Source organism: Anabas testudineus, chromosome 3, assembly GCF_900324465.2.
Source record: "Anabas testudineus chromosome 3, fAnaTes1.2, whole genome shotgun sequence".
Lineage (NCBI taxonomy): Eukaryota > Metazoa > Chordata > Actinopteri > Anabantiformes > Anabantidae > Anabas > Anabas testudineus.
This window is the reverse complement of record NC_046612.1, coordinates 14,384,491-14,407,409: the sequence shown is the minus strand read 5'-3', so window position 1 is coordinate 14,407,409 and position 22,919 is coordinate 14,384,491. Positions and strand designations below refer to the sequence as shown.

Sequence of the window (22,919 nt, the reverse complement as noted above, 5' to 3'; positions counted from 1 at the left end):
GTGACATCAGGAAAGAAAAAGTCATTCCATTGATGGAATAACCTGTTCATTCAGTATATTCAGGTAGTCAGCTGACCTCATTCTTTGGACACATAATGTTGCTGAACCTAGACCTGTTCAACTGCAGCAATAACAGATCATAACACTGCCCCCACAGGCTTGTACAGTAGGCACTAGACATGATGGATACATCACTTCACCCTCCTCTCTTCTTACCCTGATGCGCCCATCACTTTGGAACAGGGTAAATCTGGACTCATCAGACCACATGACCTTCTTCCATTGATCCAGAGTCCAATCTTTATGTTCCTGAGCAAACTGAAGCCTTTTTTTCTGATTAGCCTCACTGCCAAGTGGTTTTCTTAAGGCTACACAGCTGTTTAGTACCAATTCCTTGAGTTCTCTTCACATTATGCTTGTGGAAATGTTCTTACATCCACTATTAAACATACCCTAGAGTTCTACTGTTGTTTTTTTTTTTTTTTAAGATGTGATTTCACCAAATGTTTAATTGATCGCCAATTATGATCTTTGTCCGACCACATCGAAGATGATGGTTCCCCACTATCCTTCCAGTTTTTAATAATGCGTTGGATTAACCCAGTTTTAGTAGTTTCATCAATCTCTTTAGATGTTTTATTTGCTTTATTCATGCCAATAATTTGGCTCTTCTGAAACAGAGTAACATCTTTTCCACAACCACAGAATGTGCCTTCAGACATGGGTGTTTAAGAAATGAGAAGCTTGGGTTCAATAACTTGTTGCGAGCTGAAAAATACTCATCCATGCAGTAATTATGCAGTGGTCTTACCTATTTGCTTGGTTAAATCAAGGTGGTGACTTTTCTTTTGGACCCTGTAGTTTACAATGTGAACAGCAGAGGGAACTAAATACATTTTGAAGTCACCTATTTCTAAACATGTTTCACTTGGGAAGAAGTGCTTCAAACATCAAAATATTTACCATGCCTAAGATACAGGTTTGCATCTACTTGGGGCTAAATCTGATGTGATTTATTATTTAAAATACCAAATATGGATTTATAATCCACCAACATACAAATTGCTGTACCTACTCATTCACTGACATTTTGTGCTGACCGACTGACTTGTGCTTCCCAGGATGCTCTGCTGCCTCATTGGTTTCATTTCACAGTGAATGCCTGGACAACCAGGATAATGAGGTCACTGATTTGCTGAATGACTTTTCTGCCTGGATGATGAGCTGTCATTAATGTCTCCTTAAGATTGGAAATTCAGCATTTTCACAGCAAACACATCCAGCAATATGTTGTTAATGGCTAATATGCACTTAGCAAACTGACTAATCAAAAAAGTAGTGATAGTAGTAGTTATAGCAATAAATCATTTATTTATTTTTTGGCAATTTAGAGTCCAATCAATATGAAGTGAGGAACTATTTAAATGAGATGATCGTTGAAAAGTGACATTGGTTGGAGAGTGCTTGTTATAAGGATTTTTCCGGTATTCAAAAGGGCCACTTTTAGGAGAGTGGTCCAGCAATATTTAGTAAAAAATCAGATTCAGCATCATTGACAAACTATACTTACACATACAGTACAGTTTGACTCTGTTTGTATTATCTTGCAATGTGTACAGATATGTGTAGGTGAAAAGAAGTGATCTGTAAATGATAGAAATAGGCATAAAAACATCCATGTCTATACAATCTGCTGTGTTTATGTATCTCAGTGGTGTGAGGGCGGGTGTTAGAGCTCTGTACCAGAAGGTTGCAGAGGTAAACAAACGTACTCGAGTAAAAGTGCAAGTATTTGCCTAAAAGGTTTCTGTACTACAAGTTGAAGTACTGAGTACATGCTCTAAAGTACAAACACTGCAAATGAACACTTTAGTAATTGAGTAAATGTACTTCTCTACGTGCCACCTCTCTGCTCTGTTATTGATGTTCATTGTTGGCCCAATAGACAAACAAAATCAAATTATCTCCAGTCCTCAGTTTGACAGCTTTAAAGCTGTAGACGGCTGTTGATCTATTTATAATTGGCTCATAATATGTTAAAATGTAAAAACTGCAAATCAGTAAACACCAAGATAACGCATTACTTCTCACACACATTGTCCAAATGTAATCTTTTCATCTTGTCGTGATTTGTTTTGTCCACAGGGTGTCCGTCCTGTCTTGTGGCCCAACCTGTTGAGTACTGGCTGGAAGTGCTAAGAATGTGGGAAACGGCAATCAGCCAATCTCAACCCTTGTGTCTCCCACTTGCCTGTGAAAATATTGACCTTTCCTTCCCTGCTTGTTTAACAAGCCAGCCTTTAAGCTGTGTCGGTGCAAATACCACATGACAGCACTGCTTTGCTAAATGGCTTCTTTAACTCAAACACTCACTAATGGCTGCTTAAACACAGCTCCTCTTATCCATTGTGGACTGCTTTGTGTTTGCTTTGGTACACTGTAATAGGTCGGTCACCTTTTTGCGTACTGCTAAGTGTGAAAGTGAGAGATTACTAAACAGTGTTTGATATTAGTAGCTTTTACTTTCACGATGATTTTCCCTCCAGTGTGGCTCAAATCTGCTGCAGATACCCAGTGGTTGGTTGTTTACAGACAGTACACAGGATGTACACAGGATGTACACAGGATGTACACAGGCTGACAGACACATGGTGACAGACACATGGTGACACACATGGTGATGTACAGGTAAACAGGGGGGGAAAGAATCATGCTGTCCGTATGATTATGTCATATAATGAATACATTTATGTACTATATAATTATATCATATTGTATTGTATTGTTATTTGTTTGCACAGTTAGAATAACATAAGTCATGACTGTATTGACAGTAACATGTATTTGGAGTTTCCTTCCACCCCTTCATCATGAAGTAAATGGTTTAATCCACACCTGCATTAATTTGATTGTGGTCAAGATCAGGGCCTGAGAGAGGGAATAAAGTCAAGAGAAAGAGATTTAATAAGGTAATTAAAAGAAAATATGTTAGGGAGAGAGAAGGGAGAAGTAACTACAGGAGAAACAACTGATAAAAGTCCGTCCAAGAGAAGGTAAACAACCCTACTGATGCAACAACTGACTGTGTCACCTTAAGCTAGCTAACGTTAACTAGCTAATTAAGCTAACAACTAGCTTAGCTCACCTTCGTCTTTTGGTTCGGCCCAATTAATAAACACTTAAAAGTTTTCACAGCACGTTACTTTGTGGAGTGTATTGAGGCAATAAATCTCACAGGAATGATTAAAATTAAAATGATATATTATACATTGATTTTATATTTGTATCTGTCAATTTTAGGCTAAGTGTTCTGAAACACACGGCTCCCAGAAACCAACCAGCATCTGATGGCACTAACTATAAGAAAGAAGAAAAGGTGAGTACAGATTAAAAATATAATGTCTGTTTGTAAAACTGGACCATTTGTTACATAGCTTTATTATACAGCTTGTCCATCAGAACTTTTTGTGGTTTGGAAGATGCACACAATCAAAGTCCTTATTGTCCATAGCCAGAGTGTACTGGATATACTAGATCAGACTGGTTCATTTGTCTTTATTTCTGGCTGCATCATTCAGGGTTTCCATAAACATATTTATGTAAATTGTTACCAGTTACCTCGCTTTGCCATTGGCGATACAAATTCTTGGTTACTAGTAGATCTGTCCAACAAATTTGTTGTCCAGAGTTCAGAGAAACATGAAATTTATGCCAAATGGAAATTAAAATACCCATTCTCTTATGGTCTCTTTTTCTATCTATGTGTACACTTTCTGTGAGTTGGATTACACACAACACTTGAGACTTTCAGGAGACACGGGGAATAAGGAACACAAATGTCCCTGGTGTCCTGATGGAGGCATCATGGTTCCAGTCAGTTTTCATGGTTGTTAGTCATACTTTGTGTGTCTTATGTAATGTGGCTTTGTTTAGACCAACAATAGGGCTCCAAAAATACTTGATCTGCTCATTCCTATAATGAGAACAAAAGTTTGGCGCGGCGGGAGTTTTGTCACACAGGGCTTTGGCAAAAAAGTTGAACCTGACTTAACTTTTGCTGCGGTGATAATGTGGCAGTGATGGCCAATCAAGTATGTGCAAGAGCAGATACCTGGGAGATTATGTTGCAATGTGTGCAGTATATTTGTGTTGTTTACTTTGTAATTATAACAACGGAGTATAAACCAATTGTTTCCTTTGTAAAATTCAGCCTCACTGTATTGTACATCGCTGTGCACATTTTAGCATCTGATAAGAGTACAAACACAAATGTCATACTTTAACTAGACTTTCTAGATTATATTTCATCTACACACTGGTACACATAGAAAAGAATAACAACACATGCTTTTTAATGCAGAGCTTTTTTCATCTCCGTGCTCAGTGAGATTTTTCTTTGACTCCTGTTTTATCAGTCATTCTGTATTGTGCTTTAGTTTTGTCTCACATGGACATAATGGTGAGGTTAAATTAGAAGGCTGTGCCTGATATGCACTTTATTGTTTTGTGTGATAAGGGACAATGAGACCAGGGCTTTTTTCTTTTATCTTAAGTTTTATAATTGTGTGTGTGTGTGTAGATAGAAAATGTCGATATGGCAAGTGTATTTAGACATTGGTAATAGTTTCCATTGTGTATGTATTTGTAACAAAGGGCATATTTACACATAATAATTGGTGTCTTGGGTAATATATTGTTAACCCCCCTCCCCCAAATCGATCCTCCTAAATTACACTCTCTGCCACCATTGTCTTAGAAAATATATGACCCTCTTCCACATCAACACCCCTTCTACCTCCTGTTTCTCCTCCAGAGTCAACAAACAGTGTTTGTACAGCCGTGTGCATGCTTGTGTGAGCGCTCAGAGTAAACAGTGGTGGTTTGAAGCTGTACTGGGTTCTTTGCTTCCCATTTAATTTTGAGGTTGCACCGGTTGCCTATAACTATTGCATTTGACATTACCTTGTTGAGTGAATGCCAACACAGTTTTATCACAGTGGTGATTTAAAAAACTTTGCAGTAATTGAATTTAACAGATGAGACATACTCAGGACCTTTAAGAACTGACAGCAAAATACAAACCTGTCTTCTAAAATTATGTTTTGTAGTCTACTATACTGCTCTGCCTTAAAGCCTACGTTTTGGATAAACGTAATTGCTACTTGGATTACGTTCACTGGCAACAAATGCGACATTCTTGTACTGCACAGCAGTTGTGGGAAGGTGGTTGAGTGCATGGTCAGTGTACAAAGCATTTGACTTTGACACCTCAGACCAGAGTTTGTTCTGGATACGTTTATAGAAAAATAATTCACTTAGTTAAATGAAAAAACTGTTGAACTTCTATAAATATTAAGTAAGGAGATCATTTTCCTTTAAGTTTAACAAAGAGCTGCAGTTGCCATTAGTGAAAATTGTTGGTAAAACGAAATAAAACACATTGTATGTGAATATTGTGCTGATAGGTTTGCTGAATAATAGTTACATGATGTTACATGTACGTGTAAAATTGTGTATACAGCATGTCTGACTTACTACGCAAAGTCAAAAAAAGTAATGTTTACCTAAAAATGTATACACTTTGGCATATGTAGCTGTATTTGTAGTGGAGATGAGTCTTTTTGTGACCTGTGAAAATCTCTTAATATCGGTCTTTCACAGTTTGAAATTTAAAGGCAGTACTTGTGTACTATGTAAAGCTGTAACATCCTCCACAGGTAATAGCCAGTGTTGAGCCCGTTTACCCGCTTTGCCTGTTGATCTTGCTAAAAGCCTCTCACGCCCCCTTAATACACACATTCTCACATACACACACAGAACATGATCGTGTGTACCCAGTTTAAGCACACACATTAATAACAACTGTAATGCCATTCTTTGTCAAGTGCTTTAACAGGTTCAACATTGACCTCAGTGTTTAATCTTCCTGCACAAATGACCATCACTTGATATGCAAACAAATCTTTTGTCACTGTCCGACAACTCCCATGATCTTTCTTCAATCGAACACAAGGCTGAGACTATTCCATATCCTAAAGTAATTTAAATATTGGACTCTAAAAACAACATTATTGTCAGCGCTCTGATATTGTTATGTCATGCTTTACCTCTGTCAGTCAGCACCTTTTAGAAGAAAAGTCAGTGTCTCTCTTTCTCATATAAATACATTTGTCTACCACACGCAGATTCTACTTATCTCTTGATCTCAGTGACTCTTGCATATTCTACTTTATGCCCTATATTTGCCCTTTTAACATAATGAACACAAAGCTCTGTGTTATCAGCTGCTGCCATAAGATGTCACTGCGGCCCGTTCATTCATGTATTTCTCTTTTCATCCTTTCCCCTCCAAACTGTTGACTCCCTTTCCAATAGGAAACAGATGGGAGACCTTTGCTGTGGGCTACTGCCAAATGGAGCAAATTCTCATTACAACGTCTGCAAGCTCTGTTTATTCTCTCCAAGCTTCACCTCCACCCCATGCACTACTTCGCCATCTGATGTGTTCAGCACTTGTTTCCAATGCAGACGTGTCATTTTGATATGCCTTGTTTTGCTGATTGCAGGACATTTATCATCTTTAGCACAAAATGGGATACAGATGGCATTTTTTGTAGGCTTTTCACAGTGATTCGCTACCTTCCAAAGAAATTATGTTGTTGTTGTACTATGAAAAGCATATATCTCAAAAAAGCCAGAGTTTTATTCGCCAAGAAAACTTAGTTTTCCGCTTTGTGACCATGCATTTCTTTAGGTAATCCATTGAGTGATTAACTGGTTTGTTTAGCTTAAACTGTCAAGACTGCTGCAGATGTCGCAAGATGAATTTTAAGGATTGCCAGATGACTGCCAAGATAGGAAATAAGAAAAGTGATTCTTAAAGAATGTTGTTTGTAGACGGAGTGGGGTGTTATTTAATGATACGGTAGGATGTTGGTAATAGAGTAACATGTATACTTTAGACATTTTTAGTTAGGTGTTTACATCTTAAGTCAGACACAGTCATGAATACTGAGACGAACTATCTTTGTACAGTAATACTCTTTGCTCACCTTCGTCCTTATTCATGCTCACAAACACTTTCTCTCCCTATTGCTCTCTACCACAGACAAATCCCCAGCTCTGTTTGACTTCCCAGACTGGGAAGCTAGCACTTTGAATGGAATATAAATGACATCATTACGTAATATTCAATCTGTTGCTGCAGCAATATCCTGTTCCACAGATATCCCCCTTCACCACCCACCCATATGCTTTGGACTCGCTGGTCTCCTGTTCTTTTTCATAGAGAATATTAAAGAGTTATTAAATTAATCTGTGCTCGCTGGCGCATGTTATTGCAGTGCACAGATTTGTAGGGCGAATGAAGCCGTTAGGCTGCACCCTAAGCTGATTTATTAAGGGTGCCAGGGAATCACCAAATAGACCTGATAACCTGTTTTATTTTGCATAAGTGAACACTTTCCTTCAAATCCGCTTATGTCTCCCCTCCCCCCGTTTTTCATTCAAGTTTAGCTTTTTTTTGTATTTTTCTATGACCCGAGGTTGTGCAGCCATATAATCACAGTCTCTTTGTTAATAGTATTATGAGGGAATAATTTACAAATGAGTGAATAGTATAAGTTGTGCCATTGCAAAGCATCATATTTAATGTAATATTGCTCATATGATGCTCTTTTAATTTATCTAGTCTGTACTTGGGCTTTGCTCTCTTACTGAAAAATTGTTAATTTGTCTTGTTTGGTGGACCGTGAGTTGAGTGCCAGGCAATGACTGGTTTTATTTATTGTGTGCTTTATTAAAATCTGAAGTCTGTATAAGTCTGTATGTTGGAAAATGGCATATCTGAAGCTGATCTCCTTCTGTCAAATATGGTCCCTTGTGTGAACCCTTATGTCACTGCTTACAATATAAAAATAATAGTACAAAAGACAGAATGTCTGTCTATTTTATGAACCACAGACAAGTGTTTTTCTTCTCTACTTGTGGCTTATGGAAGGAGTAAAAAGACAGTTACTGTGTGAAACATGTAGAAATGACAGCTGCTGGATGCGAGGTGGAGCTGTCTAACAAGTGCACGCGTTATGCGCACAATCAGACATCTGTCTGTTCTTTTGCCCTGAAAGTATCAGCAGATTTAACACCCATTGATTCCACCCCAGATTCCTAACCTCATTTATCAGAGTGTATGCCAGCAGTGTAAACATTTAATCCAGCATGAGATTTTTTGGGCTCCTTTGGGTCAACACTTTAGCTGTTGCCTTTTTTTCCAAGCCTAGAGACAAAGTCTGCTTTCAATTATTTCAGCAAAATTGCTTTACATGGTCCATGCATGATTAAATATTCATTATGTAAAACTGAGCACTTTCTTTTTATATAAATCCATATTAGATTTGGCTGGGAGGCTGCCTGAAGCCACATAAGAAAGGTTTCTGGTGCAGAAACTCTCCTTAGCAGCTCATTTTCTTCTGTTTTGTTCTGATTTAAATGACGACTTGTTGATATTTTCCTACCTTTTTGTCCTCCTGCCCAGGCACACACAGGCCTTTTCTGTTACGGGGTAAATGCTGGAATTTAAAGTGGGCATGGGAAAAATAAACAAGTGTGTCAGTTGGTCTTGCAGCAGGGGAGCAAAACTGATCAGTCAAAAAAAAATAAATCTTCTCTAAACTCTAGCTGTTTGTATATGAATCTCCAACACAACTTAGTGTATGTTTAGAAGTGGAGGAAGTGTGTGTTTGCATGTGTACATTGTATGTGTTTGGAAAATGGAGGGCAGAGGGTGAAGAGGGAAGTTATTCTATTTCAAATATGACTACCGTCCTTGAAAATATTTACCTATTACTTTTCTCTTTCCAAGCAAAATTGACCTCTTTCATTGCAAAGATTGCTCCAAATACCTCATGGAAAATAAATCCAGGATTATTTGGAATTCCTGACTGGATTTGCCAGGTCTACGTAGCGTGAGCCATGTTTATTTGTTTTCTAACTGCAGGAGGGATCCGGGTTGTGTTGAGTCAGAAGTTATTTGCTTTGTCTTCTGTTACAGATAATCATAAAGGGGCTCTTACTGCAGATGGTCAGAAATACGACAAATCTAAAGCGGCTGTAGACTCTTGTTTCCTCAGAAAGAGGAAAAATATTTCTCCCTCTGCCAAGTAATATCTTTTGTGATTTTCTACTGTGATATTGTGTCTTACATAGCTTTTTTATTATTATTTTCTCTAAACCAATGTTAAATAAATGCAACCACTTTACTAGCTTTCCTGCCTTTGGCAGAACTACCCTGAGCTGTTGGACTGCGGCTAGTTGTAAGCCGCTGAGGAATGCATATATCATTCTTGAATGAATTGGACAGGCTCTAACCACAAAAAAGAGAGCCTAGTGTTCTGTAGAATAACATCTGGAGAAAAGAAAACTTTAGTAACAGAAGAAATTCAGTCCCAATCCCTGTGCTAGACCTCCTAAAGAGGAATATGTGCCAGGCAGTGGCATACAAAGATGTGGGACTGTAGGGCTGCCTCCCTGGCGGGTATATAGTTAGTTCTCTATAGTAGCATCATGCTCTACCAAAAGACAAGACTTAATTTAGTCTAACATTTTACTGGTATTCATTTAATATTAATAACACACAGTGTGGTCTTATTTATTGAAAGTTACCAACACTGCTACTACACACTACACATGTACATTTAGATAAAAAAAAATAGAAATAATAGATTGTATCCAAAAATTGTCTGATTAAAATACACTGATCGAAAAATAAAGGGAACAAATAATCATTCCAGGAGGAGGAGCACTGCCAGAGCCCTACGAAGTGACCTCCAGCAGGCCACTATTGTTCTTGTTTCTGCTCAAACTGTCAGAAACTGACTCCATGAGAGTGGTATGAGGGTCAGACTATCCAGAAGTTCACTGATGCCCTGATGGTCTGGGAGGGGATCCCCGAGCAGAACATCCGTCGTCTCATCAAGAGCATGCCCAGACGATGTAGGGGGTGCATACAGACACGTGGAGGCCACACACATAACTGAGCGTCATTTTGACTTGTTTTGAGGAATTTTCACAGAAGTTAGATCAGCCTGTGATCTGAGTTTTCCATTTTTATTTTGAGTATGATTCTGAATCCAGACCTTCATGGCATATTCCTTTTATTTTTTTGAGCAGTGTATGTTATACTTGAAACATGCCACATAATTGGTGAATGTTGTTAACCCTGTATGTACTGTTTTTTTCCCTCCATTAAGTTGCAGATGAGTTAGAAGAGTTATTGCTCCATTGCTGGAGATATCTTCTGTCAAGTCACACTGGTGGTGACATGCTTGAAATTGCAAAATTACAGTATTGTTATTACTGATATTGAAATGATTGTACTACTACAACTCTGTATACAGTGGCAGTGTCCTGGTTTTCTGCATAAATTGATCATAAACTGTGATCTGAGCTTAATCAAAATAAAAAAATCTCTTTAAATGCAATATTTCTAAGCTGATAAAACACAGTCATGATCTTTCATGTCTTTATTAAACAAGCTCCTTAAATATACAAAGTGATGATGGAAAAGTATGTAAAACAGTTTTTGAATAACTGGTTGAACTTCCTTTGGCACCAATAAACCTCAAGCAAGCACTTCCTATAGCTATGGATTAGACCTACACAACATTCAGGAGGGATGGGAGGCATAGTCAATAGTTTTGTTTCTAGCACTGAACCATATAATTACTACTTATTAAAACATTATAGCTATTGTCAGATGTATTCCGTTTGGAAAATTAAAACTGATATGCCAGATGAACCTGTTGTTCATCAGAGGAATCAGTTGTTGTTGGTGTTGTTGTTGTAATATTCATTTAAAAAGTTATTTATTCAATTAATAAACACATTAGCTCTTCTGTGTCTCTCCCTGTCATTTTAATATTTAAAGAAAGAGTTAAAGGCGCAGAGTCCTACTCACTGGGTGTGACTGGCACCTTCAACGAAGAGGGCAAACAGAACAATAGAGGAACAAGGTCTTCTCCATTATGAGAATTAATCTAATCGCAGCTTCAAGCTGGAAGCAGGCTTTAGTAATGGGGCTTGTACAGTCAATTATCTTAATTGTTCCATTTACAGGACCTGCTGCATGATAAGGAGCATGCGCTGGAACTTGAGGGATGAGCTCAATCACTTTCCATATTTGTAATCATCATTAGATTTTGTTGTAAATGTCAGGGTGGCCATAAAGAGGTTGAGGGTAATTGCAGGTCATAGAGCTGAGGATGGTCACTATGTTCCTCAGATGCTGAAATGATATGTTTGACATTCTATCAGATTAAACAGCATTTTGTATAGGTTTTACAATAACCAATATTGAGTAAACATAATTCATAATAAGTATTTTATTTGCAATGTTTTATTATTACTTTATAAGTTCCTAACTTTCAAAGTGCACACTTAACATTGTAATCCATCTGGTCCTTGTCCAGAGTCTATTATCCCTGACTGATTGCTTCAAAAATGCTATCGCTAGTTGCCAAACCAAAGGAATTACATCCATAAATCATAGATTGTAAGATAAATTATTTTCACCTGCTACTTTGCTCTGATGCATTGTCATTGTGAACATCAAAGCCCAATCTTTAGTAACATCCGTGCCCTTCATTGCGAAAAGCCTCAACACAGTGACTTGTTACGGTTGATGAAGCCTTCAGACAAACCCAGAGTGGGGTGGTCTGCAGTCCCTCCCTGTACTCACGCAATGCTGAAATACTCAGAGACACTGTCACACCATCACCCCATTGGGAAACACAGTCTCTAGTCAGTGAAGTATACCAGGGATAGACTGAATAAAGACATTCAGTGGAAACAAGGGGATGAAATCTGGCCAAAATGTTTCTCATGTGTGCTTTTTCCTCTCTCTGCACATATTCAGTAGTTGCTGTGTTTCAATTAGGAATTGCTGAAGAGTGACTAACATAGAGGCCCTCTGGAGAAGGTCAAGCACTGGCAGCCATTTAACTCATCTGAGATATCAAGTGCTCTGTTTTTTTGACTGTGTAGTGTTTGATGAGATGTGCCATAATATTATCACTTGTGCTCTGCACCACAGTGGCCTTTGTGAGCAGTGATTCCTAATGTTAGTGGCATTACAACATTTTAAAGATTCACTGAGAGATACGATTGCACTTTTTGGATGAAAAAATAGTTGTAAAAGGATTGGAGACACAAGTGGGGACATTGGCCCCTTTTACACTGCCTCTTCAAGTTCGCTTTACAGCAACCTGCCTCGCTGTACTGTATAAAGGGTGGCTGGCGTGGGTGGTCCATGCGGACCCTCCTTTAAACCTCAAGAGGTAGTGTCAGAAGCAAGATGAGTTTGCCACACCGTCTGTGTGAAAGTTTTCATTCTCATCATTTTCTCCTCTATCTTTCGCTAGCTTATTTGCAGGTAACTCGTGGGATTTGTGACCCTCTGAAAGACTCACATTTTTTTTGTTTTTACAATAGCAAAATGTTATTATGAGAATACACCTTCTTTCCATGAAATGCTAATGTTAATTACCTTGTGTTGGGCCCATCTTTCACAAATTGTCCTTCAATATATGGCTTTCCTACTTTTGCTATATATATATTCTAGGTTACTCACCACCTAGCTGGCCTCAAATGCTGCATCATACTATTTTGTTTGCTAAAATAAAGTTTGCTATATGTACAGGCCTCTCTAAAGTTTAGTGGTTGTTTTTTTTTTTTTTTCTCCTCTACCTCATACCTGTGAAATGCTGCTTGAGATTATATTCCGTGAGAAGTGCAACTTTCTCTTTGGAAATGAGATGGGTAGCAGTTGCATGTCACTCCTAAAAAGTATAACTTGTCTACTTGTCTTGAAACTGTCTTGGCTACAGGTCAGCCTTTCTTCTGGCGTTTAAAAAGAGACATGTTGGTGCCATCTGGAAGCCTAACTATGCTGTTTACCAGAATGTTCACACGTTTGGTATGTTTAGTTGCAGTGTTCTGTTAAATGTGAAAATATGCTACAAACTTTCTATCTAGCTAGAACACCAAATTATCAGCTTAAAAAAAATAATAGACCATAATGAATAACAGTAACTAATTAAATACATTTTAGTAGGGTTGCTGCAAAGGTCTTGTGTGTTCACATACACCTCAAACTTTGGAACTCTGTCAATAGGTAATAATAGATATTTTATTAATCCCCTGTCATAAATTCTTGTGGACTGGCAGTCCCATTAAAGTGCCAATCATTCAGATTTCAGTGTCTTGTCTGGGGGCATTTTGACATGTGACCAGCTATCGAAGGGAACCAGGACTCAAACCACCAACCTTCGGGGTTTGTAAACAGGTTGGCCTACCAACTGATCCCACAGCCATTTAAACATGAGGCATAAATGAGGCAAAATCTCAAAAAACGTAATTTGTCTATTTTACCACAAGCTATTGTCTAGTTAGTTATTGATTGTCACATGAAACCGTAACACTTTGCTCTAATGGCATTTAGTTTGCAATGCCTTCTCCCTAACTTACCCATCTATTTGCTTTGTACCTCACTTGTAGGTTACTTTGGATAAAATCACACACTTTAATGTTCTGTGACAAACTGTAAACAATTTAAATAGTGACTGGACCTACTCAACATTATCTAGAATATTTTTGCAACAGCCTTTTTAAAGATTATACATGTTTATAATGTAGTGGTAAGGTCAAAAGTTTTGTCTGCACTACATTTATTGATAAAGTGTACAAGGATGTTCGTTTTCAGTGACCCTTCGAACTCATCAGCAAGCTTAAGCACACAGCACAATTTGGCTGGTATTCAGTCCAATCCAATAATCACATTACCTCAGAGCAGAACTGAAGACATTTTTATAAACAAGCAATCAGCACAGTAGCAAATTTAATTCTCTGCTTCATAATTAACCTTGGGAGGAAAACTCATTTAAGTATATTAAATCATCAAATGAGCTCAGGTAAAGCTAAACTTGATTATGCTAAAAGAAAAAAAGAAAATCCAGTTACAGTCTTTGAGGTGAGGAAATACCATCATTTATGGGAGCCAAAGCAGCTCTCTATTTGAGCCGTTAAATTGTGGCTCACACATCAATGCAATTAAACTCGTCAGAGGAATACTGACTTTCTGGTTGAATTCACAATGTTAATTAGCCAGTTGGGATTTTTTGAAATAAGTTATTGCTCTGCTTTATCTTGTGCTCTGGGTGAGTGATTCTCATAAAGACTAGAGCCTTTCTCTCTGCCTTCCTATGATAGGCAACGTGTGGGGTGAACTTGCAAAGTAATTGCAAGGAAATGTGTAACTAATGATTTCCACAAAGCTGCAGCACATAATGGGTTGCTGTTTAAAATGCTAATTTCTCTGTGTTTTTGAGGGAGCATATTCAAATTTAAATTCAAACTTACAAACCTTTGTACCATTTTTCAGCTTAAGTTGTCATTTCAACTTTTGGCAAACCAGTTTGCTCTAGCCCTAAAGGGGTTTCATAGATGCTTTCACCATTTTAATTTGATTCTCTTAGTGACATATCATTATTTTACTTAATGGGCTTTTCAAATTTTCACATAGTCTTAGTGAGTTAAATGCAGCAATAAATGTTTAACTCTTTTTTCATATATGACCCTTTTATATTAGGGGGAGCTTGTTTAATTGCATTTTAAAACAGTAAAATGTTCTAAACTATGTTTCCTTTAAAAGCAGCTAAGGGGTTGTGGTGGTTGCCCCAGCCTTGGCCATGACCTTTCGAGCTGCCACCAGTGGCTAGCTGTAATCTGTCAAGATCTAAACCTTCCCCTATGCTCGGTCAAACACGTGGGAGAGTGGCTACTGACATTAAAACTCAATTAGCAAGGCCAGTCTCTAAATAATGCATTAGTAAAGTGCATTAGTTGCACATTGTCTATTGCCCAGAGTACAGTTCTTGCACTCAATATGTCAGCTCTACCACTGCCAGAGAGAACAGTGAAATGGGGCAGCATTGGTATGAGCTTTAGCAATGAAAACTTTGTTGTTTTGTTTTTAATGGAGGATAATGTGCTCTTTAACCTGGATAGTCAGTATTTTGCTTGACAGTTTAACCTGAAAAGGTTCCCTGACTGAGGTCAACACACTTGTTTTATAATGAAATTTTAATAGCTGTTGGATAGATGTCATTAGATTTGTTCTGGACAATCACTCTGCATTTATTTTAGTAACTTTGGTGAGCAGCTATGATTACTCTTAAATAGTAGATTATTATTGAATTATAGCATGTCAGATGTGGGTATTGTTGTTTAATAGTTCTTTTTTAACTTTCTCTAACTTTAAGTTAAACTGGGTAGCTGAATGTAAAAGCAAAACACGAGAAAGTGAAAGTGAGACAATACGTCTCTGATTTATGCATAACCCAGCTGTAGCCATAATCCCCACATTACTGACTATGCTATGACTGTGTTTATACACTACCATAGTGGCAGCATTATGAAAGGGAAGCTGCTCTGAAATGCACCCGCTTGTGGCACAGGCATGAAACCATATCCATAACTTTGAATTTGACTGTACCAAATCCCATTCAGAAATGCTACTGCAGAGCAGAGCTGCACCATCTGCCATAGGACAAACATAATAAAACAAATACTATAAATAGATTACAGCAGTCCTTATCCATTTAAACACAGAAAATATGTTGTCTGTATTTACATTTACAGGAAAGAAATGTGCTAATCTGGCTTTGTTTCACATAGACGTGTCATTTGCCTTCTCATTGCTCTGTATTTGAGTAATGACTCCCTGAATCAAAAGCATGCCAACTGATAAAATAGCTTTTTGTAATGCACTGGCTCACCTGGGTTATTACCCTTTTTAAACAAATTAAAGCATAACCAGATAAGATGGAGGTAAAATTAATTGTTCCTCCTAAATAAAGGCTTTAACTCACTCTCCCTGGCTTTGGCCTTGGCTAAAAAAAGTTACAATCATGAGTTATAAAAGATAAATACATTTGCAAGTGATTGCTGTTAAGCCCATTCCTCATCAACACCAACCAGGACATGAAGGTCCCTGCCAAGAACAATGAAAGCTCTGGGTTTATGCATCCACAAAAAAATATTGGAAGGCATTGTTGAGGGATAAACACTTTCAGCCAAAGTGGGTTGGTTGTTTTCTTTGTGTTCTTGGCACACTTCTTAGTTTCTGCAGCTGTCAGTGGCATGGTTTTGCTAAGGCGTTGGGAATCCCAGGCTGATTTCTTTTTTACTGGCCGTGTGTCTCTGTGATGACAGTGTTCAGACTGATCTCCATCCATGCACACTCAATAAGGTCTAGTATGCATGGTATTTTGTTGCTCTCTCTTCATTATGCTTGTTATAAACTCCCTCTCTTCTTTTTAACTTTTATAGTTTTGAAGTCCCAAATATGTTAACCTAACTATCAAATAATTCAGAAGCCATGTCCTGTTTTGTGACATCATTAATGCACTTACCCATTTGTGTCAGTGCACATAGCCCTAACTTCTACCAGTTCTACATTTACAGTATGTTACTCAGCACATATAGCCATGACGCTACCTAAGCTTTACTTAGGAATCAAGTGAAATTTTCAATCTGTTATTTTACCACAGAAGTGAGAGACATGTCTACAGAGAATGGTACTATGAAAAAAAGCAATACAGAGACACTATTTTACACTTCTATTTTTTCCCAATAAGCAAAAAATGGCTAAAGGCTTTTTGCTAAATCTTCCAGGGCCCAAAAGTAGCTTTTAGAAATAGATGCCAGACTGGCAACGAGCCACCAGCTTTCAGCTGCCAGAGTTACAGAATGGTTGTTGTTTTAATAAATTTTAATTGCAGTGATAATAGTGGTGTGCAGTTATACCACATATTTGATTTATTGAAATAGTATGCTAAGGATAGGCAAACATATTAGATCCAAGCACATGTGCATGCTTGCACACAGCCACATAAAAGCAAGAGTAACAGCAACACGACCTGTCTCTGTTTCTCTCATTAGGAAAAAAAATACTACAAATAGACGATAAAAACAAGACTATATATGAAAGGGGAGGTGATGTGAGCTAGAGATTCTTTTCCCCCCTCTTTATCTCCATATCCACGAATTACGGTGTGTCCACTTTCTCAATTTGCTGGACTACCCCGGATCCTCCGACTGGACGTTTTCTGTGCTTATATTCTATCAAAAGGCTCCACTCTGTATGAACAAAGTGAAGCAATAAAAATTTTTCACTGCTCCTTCGCGGACCTGCTTTCACAGTGTTGACATCAACATAATTATACATACAATTTACATACTGTAACCATTTGCATCCTTATGCTTATTAACTGTGATTGTTTGATACTCTAAGATGAGGATAGAACAACACTATATATGAGAGAGGCATAAATTGACAAAGACTTGTTTTGAGTTACAGATTTCTAGTACTTTAATAAAGTCTTGTTATGCATTCAAATTCTTACAGTATAATTGTGCTTCCTAGTATGTGATTTTGTGGGTTTTGTAGCCATCGGCATCTTAAATTTGATTTATTTCAATCCTGTGAACAGGCTTGAGGCAGATGAACATCAAGACCTACAGTGTTAGGGCCATGACACACACCAAGGTGACAGTCAGTCATTGGCCAGTGTCTGTCTAACATTGAGCATCTGTTTGCCTAGTTTATGCGTTGTGTTCTGCAGTGTTGGCACTGGTAAGACCTCTGTTGGCGGCATTTCAGCCAGTTCATTATGTTGTATTGGCAGTGGACCAGTTGGTGAGAGAGGCCACTCTGATTGGAAATTGACCCCGGTGCCATTTTACAACTTCTTATCAGACATATTAAGTAGCAATTAACCTATGTCCTAAGTCTATGGTGAGTGAGAGTAGTGTAAAAAAGTAACCAAACACAATGCTGCTTTGCTTACAGTTTCTATATCTGCAGTCCTAGGTCTTCTTCTGCTTTTCCTTTTTTAATGATGAATCCAGACTAACACCACCTGCTTGTATAGAGTTATTTAGTAATGCCACTTTTTTGGACAAAGGCAATGTGAGACAACAGTCAGTATTATTGATCTCTAGTTCTATGCTTTTGGCTTAGTGTGTCATGACGCTTAGACCCTGGATAATTTTAAGATTGATTTTGCTCTTACGCATGTTTTTGGTTATGCATCATTTGAGTTTGCAGTTTCCTTTTACCAGGCAAGAATCTTATTTTTCCATGCTGATATTTTGACACCCCAATAAGTACATTGAGCTGTGAACAGTATTGAAATGCACCAGACTATTTCAAGATGCTATATCCTAAAACATGTGGTTATTCGGGCTTGAGTTGACCTGAAATGGAGAAGATAAGTGTGTGAAGGAGCTTGGGTATAATTGCTCCAAAAGCTGGCAGGAACAGTTGTGTTTGGTGCATTTTCAGTAGCTGGATGAAAATGAGTAGAAATGAGTCATGTATGAGTGGGGCTACTCACAGGCAGCCACAAGAGTTGTCCAAGTGCCTTTTCAAAAGAGACATAATTGCTTTTCTTTTCAACTGAACTCACACTGGTTACAAGGAAATAACATAAGATACAAGTATTTTTTTTCCGTAGAGCTTTTTTTTTTTTTTTTTGAGATCCTCTTTTTAACTAAGCTGTTGCTTGTGATTAGTAGATCTCACACAATAACCCTTATTAGCCTTTGACAGTGACATGGCTTCCATGTCAAATGCTTATTTTTCTAACTCTTTTAGAGTGAATTAAAAAAATGTATCACCAGAAATTTTTGAAGCACAGGAAATGTTTCAGAAAAACTTATATTGTTATACATACATGCATATTATACATGCATATTAACACTGTAGCTCTTAACACATATGCAACAGTGCTTTGTGGAGAAACCATTTTGGTCTGTAAATGCTAATTAATGGAAGATGCTTAGTTTCAAAGTGTTCTAAAAAGAACTAATTCTACTTTTGCTATATTAAGTCTTGAGCTACATCAGTCAGAAATCACAAGCTGTGAATGAACATGTTTTCTTGCTAGTAGAAATTCACGTCCATTGCAGTCATATTTTTAGAGGAGAAGGGAAGAAAGGACTGCAATTCTTAGCACAAGCCATCTGCTGTAATTGATGCAATCTTTTCAGTGCTTCCTTTATGATCTAATTTATAACAACTTGGATTTTAATAACATCTCTGGAAATCAGAGCTCAAAAACAGCTCATACTGGAAAGTTGGAATGCAAATTTTGTTTGGTAAAACTGCATAAATAAAAATCTTGCACTGGCAAGAAAAGTTTGGAAGCACCAAAACACTAATGGATTTTTACACTAAAACATGAAAAAAAAAAAGAAAAGAAAACTTGGTTCTCAATCATCTCAAACAATGTTTGTCAGCCAGAAAAATTTCAAAGATTACCTTTTACAAAACAACTACCCTATACTACCCAGTGTTAAAAGCTTTTATATCAAGTCTAGTACACAGCTGTCCAAGAAGACAAGTACTTAGAAATGTCCTACTTTAGAAACAGATGCCTCACTGCTCCTGAATTACCAGTGTAATTATGAACAAAATACCAACTGAATGGAGAGATGGTCAGTATGAAAAGTATGACAAGAAAAGTTTTTGCGTTGGACAGTTTGTTGTTTTCAACTTGTTCGATTGTCTGATTAAATGTGTTTGCTAAATGTTCAACTGGTTCTTCTTGTGCAGTGTATGATAACTGTGTGTTTTTAATTTCTTTAAAAATAACCTGTTCCTGGACTGGTACCGGTACATGGTGTCTCAAGGAAACTTCTCCAGATTCCATATTTTCCCAGTATTATCTTTGCTGAAACATTGCTGAGGTGTTCTGTGAACATGGTACTCCACCCTACACCTCCCCTTTCTTTTTGTGCCCTTTGTTTTTTGTCTTATTTATTGGTTAAATCTATAAACCATTTAATATGCCCACTGACTTTAACTGTGCTGATAAACTGTCATATCCTGCCAAAGATAATATTTGTTTTACATTTTATTGGCACTCACAGGTTGAAAACAGTAAGGTGGTACAGGTGGTGCTTTGGCATTGTGACTCTGCCAACAATGAAATCTTAACTGTGATGCTGTATGCGTAACTAGAGGGACAATTGCCTCAGTGAATATAATAGGGTGATTACTGAACACTAACAGTGTCACAGGTTTTATTTGGCAGAAGCCGGTTCCTATATCTGCTTACTTGCACCTTTTTAAATCATGCCACTAAATGTCTTTACCAGTAATATCACAGGAACCTGACAAAGTTTGCACCATAAGAAGATATTATGGTTTCCTTTTTTGCATTATTGCTATATAAATAACACTTATATCAGTTATGTGTACAACAATGAAGATGGAAAAACTATATAAGTGGAGACTGAAGCGGTAACAGAATAAAATATAATCAAACTATTGAGGCTTATAAGCTAAACATTTACCCCCCTTGTTCAGGGAGAATTGTGTGTTCATGTTTCCACAAAACCAAATCTTTGTGTGATGTTAATGGGCCAAGGCACTGTAATTTAGTTCTCAGAATGTGGCTGCAAGAAAAAGAAAAGTCTTAAGTACCAGCTAGCACCTCAGTCACCTGCCACACAGAATCCATTCAACCTTCAGCTATGACGTAGGCCTGTTTTATAACTATCAGTTACTAACTGCTGACAGAGCCACTAGTAAAACTGAACTTTGCAAGATAATATCTGTATCCCTAAAGGAGAAGAAGTGGAAATCTGAGTAATCTAAATTACATTAAAAACCTGTGAGGAGATGTAATGTTAGCAGAAAACTGGTGTAATGACATAGGCATCATCTGCCAATTCAGAACTGCTCTCAGTGCTTTGATACATCACTCTCTGAACCACTCTCTCTTCCCTTAGTCAGTTTTCCAGAGATACAATTTCAACCAATCAACCAGTTCAGCTGCTTTCACCACATGTTCATATGCAAGTGTTATGTGACATTTTCTTCAGTCTGTTTTAGTTTGGTCCATAATACCAAATCTGAAATGACAGACATTGTTACTAATGTATCATTTTAAAATGATTTTTTTTTTATTTATTTATGTATCTTTAGCTTTTTAAGCAAACACGTAATCTGTAGGTTGTAATGTTAAATCTGAAAAATATCACCAACATTACATATAGTGTGCTAGATTCTTGTGTATACTGTGTATGTATCACCAGAAGATGGCAGTACTAACCATGAAAGGTGCATTGGTTGCTTATATTGTGGACCTGTATTGCCCCACCCCTGTTGCTTTTAAATTTAAATATTAATTAATTAAACACACAGTGTCATATTTCGTTGATCTGTCTGAATATTTGCTGCATTTCCCAGTGAGTCTTTCTTGATCCATTCACAGAATTGGGATGGTGGTGTTCTTTCTTGTAGACAAAGGCCGCTGCAGGAACACACTAAGTTGGCTTTACACTAGACACTGATTAACCTGTTTGTAAGCGTTTATGACCTGCTTTAGTGATGATGATGATGACAGACCTATGAACACTGAACTCCTCCACCTGCTGGCTTTCAAAGACTGTAAACATTTAACCTGAACTAACACAAATTCAGGCTAATGTTTCACAATGTCAAAGCATTTTCTCTTACATCAGGTTGCTCCACAAAAGCTCATTTTTTCAGTCAGATGGAGTGTTTGACCAGATGATTTGATGTGCTTGATGTGATCCATATAAACTATGAAAATCTGCGATAGTCTTTACATTTTTAGACAAGCTCTGTGAACAACACAACATACCTTGTAAATGTAGTAGTTACTTGAATTGATGAATTATGTTTGGTTTCTAGACTTTTATTTTTCTCTTGACAAACAAGGAACAAATGAAATGTCAGATACTATAACTTCATATAACATTATTCAAACCACACCTCCACATACACAAAGGAGACACAAAGAAAAACCAACACAAAAAACACTGACTCACTAAATGTTTAACTAATGTGTTAAAAGGAACCGTCAGCCCACACCCACAGTCTGCCTCTTCCTATCTGGGCTGCAACCTGAGGGGTAGTGGCCTTATTGCCCAGACAATGTTCCCTCACTGTTGTTCTAATACTAGTCAAACACTATTTTCAATGGCCAAACTCAATAGTGGCAGTGTTCAGCCTGGAAGTGTAAATATTAGCAGAGCATACAGAGAAGCAGGAGTTGCTATGTGTGTATCTGTGTGCTAAGTGTCATCTCTCTGTCAGCTCTGTCTACACAGTACACAGCAGCAACAATAAAGCTGGTGGAGACCAAAAGAAAAGGGAAGAAAAAACAAAGAGAAAGGAATCCACACTCATTTTGGCCCGAGGCTCTTCCTTGTTTGACAAAGAAAGAAGGAAGACATACCATTGTTTATTAGCATTTTGTTTTTGTTGTTGTTTTCTTTTTTTGCTGTTGGTCACAAGTTCTTGCCAATATCTCTGTGTCTATGTAGCCTTACACTTACTTTGAAAAATCAATGCAGCTGATGCAGTTTAAATGCAACACTATGCTAATAAGAATAGGGTTAACACATAACAGCTACCATCTTTGCTTTGTTGGGAAAAGTCAATTTATTCTGCCAACAGTCAGTTCCTAGAAGTCACCTGGTAGCCTACATAAACAAGAACTGGGATAGCGCTTTGTACACAAAAGCTCTCATTGCAGCTCCTGCACATCTGTTGATTTTGTGCAACAAGTTCACTGACCATCAGTTTATCAGCAAAGTCAAGGGACTGTCTGATCACTAATTCTGCCTAAAATATGTACTATATGTTCTGGTACTTCGCCATGACAAATCACTGTTTACTCATACCTGAGGCGGTGTTTGTTTAGTGGCATGACTATTAGTATCCGCTGACAGTGCCCTTTCATATGGAAATCAGTGAATGCTAACTTATAAATATAATGTAATTGTTTTGTAGCTTATGATCTAAACAACAAATTATTTTGAAAAAA

At 37.6% G+C, this 22,919-nt stretch overlaps 1 long non-coding RNA gene across 1 annotated transcript in view; it reads left to right on the top strand.

Annotated features, from left to right (window-relative positions):
• Positions 1–2,914: 2,914 nt before the first annotated feature.
• Positions 2,915–22,919, top strand: part of LOC113174787 — a 96,419-nt gene continuing 76,414 nt past the window's right edge. Inside the window, exons 1-2 of the long non-coding RNA XR_003299914.1 lie at positions 2,915–3,053; positions 3,301–3,376. This is a non-coding gene — a long non-coding RNA (uncharacterized LOC113174787). The remainder of the gene's footprint in view (positions 3,054–3,300; positions 3,377–22,919) is intronic.